Genomic DNA, 9628 nt, shown 5'->3' with positions numbered 1-9628 from the left:
GGCCTAAGATAGTGAACCCGTAACAGAAGCTGCGGTAACCTAATGCATGTGTAATAATTTTATGGATGCAAAATGGCAGGTGACATGTGATATTGTATAAAAGGCAAGAAACCGAGCGATGTTTTTGACACATTTAACCTAAATGTGAGTTCCACGCGAGATCACAATCAAAATGTAAACCCCTGTATTTTACAATCTTGGTGCATCTCAAGAGCTTTGGATCTGCATGGCGAACAATTAGACCTATGAAGGAATAGAGAACATCTGAAAATGACATTTTCCTGTAGGAAACGAGAAGAAAGGGGGTTAACCGAGGGGCCCGATTTTTATTAGTCATATCATAAGAAGCCAACAAACACTGACACCAAGGACAACATAGGGGAATTTACTTGTGCTTAATAAATGAAATGAAGAAACGATAAATTAATGGAAATTAAAGTGGATAAAGAAACAACTTGCCGCAGGTGGAAACGATAAATTAATGGAAATTAAAGTGGATAAAAAAACAACTTGCCGCAGGTGGGAACCGAACCCACCTGCGGCAAGTTGTTTCTTTATCCACTTTAATTTCCATTAATTTATCGTTTCTTCATTTCATTTATTAAGCACAAGTAAATTCCCCTATGTTGTCCTTGGTGTCAGTGTTTGTTGGCTTCTTATGATATTTTCCTGTAGGGTTATAAAACGACGTCATATTGGTTTTGGTCGAATTTACATTGATTAGATTAACACGGATAATCCATGGTTTTGTGGGATACTTCCTGTAGTATAGACATAGCGTCCGAGTAATCTTTCGATTGCGATAGTAAGACAGTGTCATGAGCATAGTGGAACAATAGAATGTAAATAGTTATAGACAGATTTTCGACAAAAAGAAATCTTTAATAATAAAGGACCTAATTTGGAACCTTGAGGTAAACTTGCCTTTACCACCGAGAGGTTACTGCAACCTTGGCCAGTAGCTATGAACTGTTGTCTGTCTGACAGAGAATTACTCAACAATGACAAAAAGGAGCCCCGGAAACCTAACAAACGACTGTATAGGTAGGAGAAGGCTATGGCAACCACTGTCGAATACTTTCCTGATATCGAGGGAAAGTGCAGACTACTTCGTTGTAAGTTCAAAAGCCAGATGTTGAGCGCCTGAAAAGTACTCTCGTAAGAACTGTGTGCCCCTGCCTTAAATGAAACCGTATTGGGTTGGAGACATGCGCATTTAAGACATGCGCATTTAAGAACCTAATCACAGTAGAGTACACATACTTCTCTAAATTCTGCGAGAAAGACGGCAAGATTGAAATTGGCTGATAGTTTTCCATGTTTGTATGTTAACCGCCCTTAAAAAGCGGAATATTGTTATCTGCTGTCAATTTGAGTGGAATTACACCGTTAGCAATGATATTATTAAGGAGGCGCAACAAAACATTCCTAATGGACTCGAAGTTCCTACGCAAACCAGGCACAGAAATTCCGTATACACCTGGGGACTTATTCGCCTTAAGATAGAAGATAATAGAGTTAAAATTGCTTTGCGAGGGTGATGGAAGCTGAGCGGACATTAACACACTAAATGATAACACTCATGGTCCAAGGAAAACCTTACAACACCAGATATTCTGGAAAAGTATTATTTTCATTAGCAACACATACGCCATTATGTTGAATATCAGGCAACAATGAGCTACCCCTATTAACTTGCTTATTATTTCCTCTTAGTTGGTTAACGAATGCCCAAATGTTTTCCACTGTCTTTACGAGCATCTTTAGATTCATTTCGAAAATAGCGCCACTTGGCTGGGCATGGCATCAGCTCGATTTTGAGGCTGTTTACGCCTGCTCCGTAATTCTGAGATGTGCGCTTTACCCTTGCCCAAGGAAGGCCTTTTTCATGAATTGCTGGTAATATTTCCCATGACATCCTTTGGGTTTCCTTATTTCGAAGACTGATTTTATAGCAGCGTGTAGATATACGCTTTAACTCATGAGGTTTGAAACAGGCAGTCATATATCTCGACGGAAGGAAAAGTTGATACTAAGTCAGCCCAACGGCAGTCTGCTACCATGTTATCGAAGCGCTCGGGGTCAACCACACAGATGTAGTTTTAGCGGCATTCTGTGCGGTGGATTGTTGCGCATGGCTGCATTAAGGAACAGTTCACAAAGTAATCACCAGCGACTTCTTCTACTACCGTGGACAGCGCTGTAAGATTCCGAGCCCGAATATTGATATAATCTATGCAGGAAATAACGCGAGGAAAAATTTTCCTCTCGTGTCGTCATTTGAATTCAACTTTCCGAGCCCAATCTTGATAAAACATCAAGGAAATCTGAAACGAAAGACGGAGTCGATATTTGTCAACGAAAAGGTACAGGTGCTCTTCCAAAAGTATACAAGAGTGGGTGTTTTCTAGTTTGCTTAAAGAAAGGCGTGAGTTGCACCATAGGGGCATTAAACCGGTAAGAAAAATTACTGTCCAAGCACTCCGTACAGATGGTTAACCAGTGAAGCTGAGACGGGCGGCCCCGGTGTTTATCGTTGGGTTAATCCTGACGGTTCATTAAACGATGGCTTGGTAGGTTGCCGGATCCTCGGTACGCAAGTAAAACTCTTGCTTGGGCTAGTTGGTTCATGCTTGAATGAGTAAAGGAAAGGCGACAGGACCGGCGCCGGTTCTGTCGTTTGTGTCCTTCTTCAGTCCTGGTCTTTTGCGCCTTGCCTTTACTCATTCTGTACGCAGTTGCTGCTTGCGCTTGGCTGCACGAGCATGTTCTTGTGCCCGGGCTGCAGCATCGACACGGCATAGACGAGCTCATTCCCGGATCTGCTAGCGGGGTTGCTGATCGAAAGCTGCCTGCCCCTCAGGACATGTGGTTTACCCATTTCGGAGCTGGAGAGAAATTGCTGCGCGTGAGCTCGACTGCGATGGAGAGCAACGACGTAGCTACTGGCGCAGCCAATCGCGTGCCTCTTTTCTTCTTTTTCCCGCATGTGCATGGGGTTGCGCCCTAGGAGTTTACGGCGTACAGGTGACAGCCGGACGGGCATACGAATCGGCTAGATACAGTTTTGCTGTACCAACTAAAGATAAATGTGATGCGGAAAAATGTGCGGACAAATGCGGAGGGATAATCGGCCTTAGAAAATGAAATGCCATTTTGTCAAACGGCCCATATTTCTTCAATGAACACGGCGACCGCACCACCCTTCCCAGTAAGTCGACATTTACAAGAACTTTTAAAGCCCGGAATGCTAAATTTGGATAGACCAGCAAAAGAAACAATAATTTCAGTCAGCAGAAATACATAAAAAAAGAAGCGAAGCGTAGAGCACTAAAATAATCTTAATAGTTACAAATGCTACGAACCGAGTGAGATTGTGAATTGTGATACCTTTGCTTACGGTAGTTGTGAAAGGCTCTTTAACTTTGGAAAAGGAAGCGCCTCTGGGGGCTTGTCACACGTCCATGCATAGGCAATTTTGTCAAAGTCAGCTTTTTTTTTTTTTTTGGAACGCGCATAGCAGGCCTCCCTTCTGCTTTCCTTGCTTCAACTTTGCCGTTCTGAGTCCGAACAAAGTTAAAAGCGTTTTACTTTCCCCTTATCCGAGTCAAGCGATACAGCTCACAGTTGGCACGGGTAGGGTCATGATGAAAATCGGCTCAAACACACAGCAGAAGCTTCTTTTTCAATATAAACAGGCAAATATTGCAATGGAACGGTAAAGAATTTCTCCATAACCTCGAAGACGGTAAAGAGTTACTTTGAAATTACAGTCGAAAGGTGCTGCGTGTTTGGGAAACACATCTAATACCTAGACACACAAACTTCCTCAGACATTAACCTATCTTCCGGAAAGACCGTGGCGACGCTGTTGCCTCGTCCGAAGGGGTAGCAGTAATTGTAGATAAAATCCGTTGTTTGTCAGAGCCTTTCTCTCCGGACAGCCCTCGAGGCGGTGTCTGTGCGAGCGATTCTTTTCAATGGGTTGATAACCGTCTGTAGCATTTATATACAAGCTAATATTGTCAACTCACAAAAACAGAAGTTCGAAGCCTCTTTGACCAGTGCCCTGGAACCACACATGGTCATCGGTAATTTTAATGCCCATCATACACTTTGGGGACACTGCCGGTGCGACACGAGAGGCCGGCTAAAAGGACACTTTCTAGTAAACTCAGGTGCATGTCTCTTCAATTAGAAGCAGCCAACCTATTGCAATCTTTATCATAACACATATTCATCAAGATATGTCGATTGGCTCTGCTTCTCTCTTCTCTGACCTAAAATGGAATGTACTCAAGAACCCCTACGGAAGTGACCACATTCCAGTAACATTAAGCTTGGTTCAACAACATGACTCCCCTCCACATGCCCCTAGGTGGAAACTAGCCTCTGCCATTTGGGAACATACTAAAGAATCGACTTTTTTTATCACGCCATTTTATCAGCGAATTTTGTATAGACGACGCAGTAGCGTATTTCACCGATTTCATAATAGACGCAGCAGAAAAGTGCATTCCGCAGACAAATGGTAACTCATGCAAAAGGCGAGCTTTTTGGTGGAATTATGAATATAGAAATGCACGTAAAAAACTAAATAAAGCATGTGGTATTCTCCGTCGATACCCTAATACAGAGAACCTCACTGGATTCAAACACATTAAATTGCACGGAAGGACGACGCGAAGGCAAGCAAAAAGGGCAAGCTGGGAGAGGTTTCTCTCCGGTATTACTTCATACACACAAGAGGTAAAAGTTTTGGACGGGCTGAGAGGGCTGAAGAGGCACAACTGCCCACTGTTCTCGGTAAATGAACAAGAAAACACTCTGAAGGACCAGACCGACGCTCTTGGTGAGGACTTTCAGTGCGTCGCAAGCTCTATGCAGTATTCCTTCTTTTCTGAAATTGAAACAAACGGAGGAACGGAAAAATGTAGCCCAAGCGAGCCTTTTAATTGGCCTTTCTGCATTGCTGAGCTGAAACTTATCTAAATGAATTTCAGAACTCTGCTCTGTGTCCCTTCACCGAGACACACAAATCACTCTACTCACACTCTTTAATACTTTATGAGCAGATGGTCATCTTCCATTCTCATGGCAAGAAACTATTGTTATCCCTGTGTTGAAAGAGGGTAAAGATCCCGGCTCAGTAACAAGCTATCGGCCGGTAGCTCTAACATTTTGCCTCTGCAAGTTGTTAGAAATAAAAAAAAAAGATAAATCGTCGCCTTCTACATCACGTTGAATCGAACTAAATGCTTGATCCATACCAATGGGGATTTAAAAGAGGCCGGTCAACAACCGACCACCTCGCGTGTGTCGAGGCTATTATTCGTGGTGCCTTTGTCCATTAACACTTTTATTGATATTTCTTGACATGTAAAAAAGGCTTACGACACCCCGTGGCAATATGAAATCCTGCGAAACCTGTCACGAACGGGTATTAGGGAGAACGTGCTGAATGTTATTGAGAGCTACCTCTCGAAACGTGCTTTCCGTGTAATAGGCAATACGCTCTCGCGTCCATTTACGCAGGAAATTGGGGTACCCCAAGGAAGGCGTCCTCAGTTGTACACCTTTTATTGTAAAGATGAACACGCTCCGTTATTCACTACCTCCACCCATTTTCTATTCTGTTTACGTAGACGACGTAGAGATAGGTTTTCAATGCTGTAGCTTTGCAGTATGTAAAAGGCAAGTTCAGCTTGAGCTGAAGAAAGTATCCAAATGGCCAGAAGAAAATGGGTTCAAGTCAATAAGCATAAAAGCTTCCGTGTCCTTTTCTCAAGAACGCGAGGACTGTTCCCTGATCCCACTTCCCACTGTCGAACTGCAAGGACAGCACATTCCTGTGAACAAAGAACAAATTTTTGGGCGTCATACTCGATTCAAAATGACCCCACATCAAGGACATCAAGGCCAAGTGCGTGAAAACAATGAGCATACTGAAAATTCTCTCGCAGACAAATTGGGGCAGTGACATAAGATGCTTAATTAATCTCTGCAAACGTCTTATACGATCACGTTTATACTACGGGGCTGTCGTCTATTAGTCTGCTACACCGAGTGCCCTAAGAATGATTGATATACTGTTCATCATTTAGGCATACGCCTGGACACAGGAGCTTTCATAACTAGCCCAGTACGAAGTCTCTATATAGAATCCAATGATTGGTCATTCCCAGAATTCTACAGAATGCTCAGAATTCTACTCTAATGATTCAACGTCGCACGCGGGCGTTTGGTTTGCTGCAGTTGGCCCATACTTCTCGGGATCCGGCTGTTTCCACCCGAAAACAAGTGTATTTACAATGGAGTCCTACGCACTCATGTTGGCAGTATGACACATCAAGGAAACAAAACTTCACAAGAGAATAATATTTACAGATTCATTAAGCATCGTCAAACCCTAAATTTCTCTACAAAAGAATAATAATCCTGCCTTCACTGAACTTTATTCCATCCTCTGCACTTTGTATGCATCTCATAAACATATTATATTAGGCTGGCTATCTGGCCACAGAGGCAACGAGGGTAACACGTTTGCCAACCGTATAGCCACAACCCTAACCACAAAACGAAGTAACTGTTCCATAGCTGTACCTGTGATAGATTTAAAGCCCTTCCCGCGCAAGAAACGGAGGGATCATTGAGAACGTAAGTGGGTCACTAAAACACTTAATAAACTTCAAGGTATTAAGCTAAACGTAGAAAACCATGGCCAATAATAACAAAAATGCGACAGACTGAGGTTTTCTTCTGACGCCTTAGGATAGGTCATGCTTATGGCACTCACTCTTACCTATTAACCGGTGATTGTTCTCCTGTCTGTGATAAATGTGGCGAGGCGCTTACGGTCCTTCACGTTTTGTTAGAGTGTCGAGAAATAGAAGCTCAGCGAAAAAAGTACTTTCGCCCGGCATACACACAACACACTGCCCTCCACCCCGCCATGTTTTTCGGCATTGAACCGCAGATTGATAGTAAGTTAGTTTTAACGTTTTTACGAGATGTTGGCATATTGCAAATTATCAGACCAAGGTTTGCGTAGCGCATTCTCTCATTAGATGCTGCTGCTACGATAGTATTCTTGTAAAGCACGTGCCTCGCAGCGCTTGCGTTCGAGGTCTCACTGTTGAGGTACGAGTGCTACTGTTACTCACAGGTTTAGTACATCATCCCTTGGTAACAGAACCTTTATGTTCATAGCTGTGGCATATATCAAAGGACAGTAACAAAACACCTCGTTGGTCGAAACCCTTTGAAGAATATGCCCATCACTGACACACCATTTCAACGGGTCGCCGTCGACATTATTGACCCCCTGTCCCCAACTTCTGCTAAGGGAACAAATACGTGCTAACGATGGTAGACTTTACTACGCGTTATCCGTACGCGGTAGCACTACCGAACATTGAGACCGAGCTGGTGGCAGAAGCGCTGTTAGAAATGTTTTCCGGGTGGGAGTCCCACGAGAGACAGTGAGCGACCGTGGAAAGTTGTTCACATCCAACCTTATGCAAGAATTCGGGCTACTACTTTCATTTCGTCAACTTCCCACAACTCCCCATCACCCCATGGCAAACGGACTTGTGGAAAGGTTCAATGGAACTCTCTAACAAATGGTCCCCCGCATGTGCCAAGAATGCCCTAAACAATGGGATATATACCTGGCACTCTTGCTTTTCGCATACCGTGAAGTTCCCCAAGCAAACCTTCACTCTAAAAACAGTTGCACCGTTTGGGGTGTATATGTGCCACACAACGATAATCATCATCTGTCTTGCCCGCAATTCCTTTCTTTAACGCTGTGAGCCCGGTGCTTTCAAGTCACGAACGGCATGCGCGTTATCAGCATGGCAAAGCACTCTCGACAGGAAAGTAACGATCGCAGCGTTTTCAAGAAAGGAAATGCGGGCAAGACAGAAGACGGGTGTAAACCTTTTTTAGAGTGTTGGATTCTCGCCATTCGACCACCTTTACGGTCGATTCGTCCGGGGACCGATGTCCATTCTGAAGGAATTGTGGACAGGTGATAACGTCGATGCCGAAATGACAACTTATGGATACGTCATAGAGCTCCAGACGGCGCCTGCATAGCACATGCAAGGTAGCCCATGCAGAACTACAGAAGGCAAAAGTGACACAAAATAAGTGTTATTATCAAAAAGCAAGAGTCCGACAGCTATTGACAGGTGACAAAATATTGCTGCTCCTACCATCAGATAGGAACTAGTTGATTCTGACATGGAAAGGGCCTTTCACAGTCGTCGAAAAACGTAATGACTCTGACTATATGATAGACCTTGGGGGTCGAATGAGCCTATTTCATATCAACCTCCTAAATAAATGTGAAGAAAGGGAGTGCACGGCTGACGTCCTGCAACACACCGCAGTTACTGTGCAGACGGACAACACAGAAGAGCAAGAAATGTCTTTTGTTGCTCTACCCCAACGGGAAACGGGTCGAGGCCTACAGAGATGCTGCCCGCGTGGGTCGACCCTGGGTCGGGGTCCTCGCGAGTTGCGGCCGGACACCGCAGTGGTGTGTTGAACGTAGGCAACCGCCGCATACGGTAGCGCAGCCGTGTGCGGGCGACGGTTCCAGCCGCAGCAACCGTGCCATCTCTGCCTCGGCTCGCCTCAGCGACCGTACCGCGCAACGACAAGCGAGCTGTCACGACCCAAACTGTGAGATGACCTTTTGAACACTTGACGCGTCGAACGTTGGTGTAGGACTGGTTGTCTTAGCTCCCTGTCCTTCTCTAGACTGAGCGTCGCCTACATCTGTCTGTGCGTGAAGCTTAATCTGTGATGCTGTTTTGTTTTCTTTTCGTTTGCCCATCACTTGTGTGAAAGATAGACATTTGTGTTAGCTTACTAGCGTTTCTTGCACATCCTTTCTCTTAAGACACACAAACTAGCGACGAACGCCTATAACCGTCACAATAGGATACACAACTAGTCATTGTCATTATTTGAATACTTGTACAGTTTACACTTTACGACTAATTTTAGGGCTTCTCTAGAGCCAAGTTGGCTATACCATTCATATTCGGACTCACAACCCCCACATTTGTCACATTCTACCACCGACACTTCATTATCTTTTGCTTGGTGCTCTTTGGCCATATCTGGCCCTTGCGCCAATAACATTTATACATCATCATCAGTCACATGGTAAAACTGGCTCGCCATCCCGGCCATGCGAAAGTGGATGTGCAGTGAAGCTGTTGTGAAACCATCACTACGACTTCTAAGGGCGGTATGCAATGCTTTATTAATGGCTCGGATGCCTGCTTTGAGCTTGTTCGTTATTGAAATGTATGCAATAATGTGGGTTGTACGCGGGAATTCAATGAATGCATGCACTGTTCGCTTCACTTTGCTGAGCGGTTGTAGACTCTGCCTTAGGGGGCATTAGAGCCATTGAATGTTTGCTTGCTTACGGGGGTATGAGCCCTTACTGATGACAGATGCTTGCTTTGATCTTCTTTATTGAAACGCAAGCTGTTCTGTACGTTGTATGCGTGATTCCAATGAATGTATGTACTGTGCGCTTCACTTTGCTGAGTACTTGGGCCGCCTGCATTACGAGGGTGATGAGCCATTGCTGATGATGATTATT

This window comes from Dermacentor andersoni, chromosome 1, assembly GCF_023375885.2.
Source record: "Dermacentor andersoni chromosome 1, qqDerAnde1_hic_scaffold, whole genome shotgun sequence".
In the NCBI taxonomy this organism is placed as follows: domain Eukaryota; kingdom Metazoa; phylum Arthropoda; class Arachnida; order Ixodida; family Ixodidae; genus Dermacentor; species Dermacentor andersoni.
Note: the sequence above shows the minus strand (reverse complement) of the source record.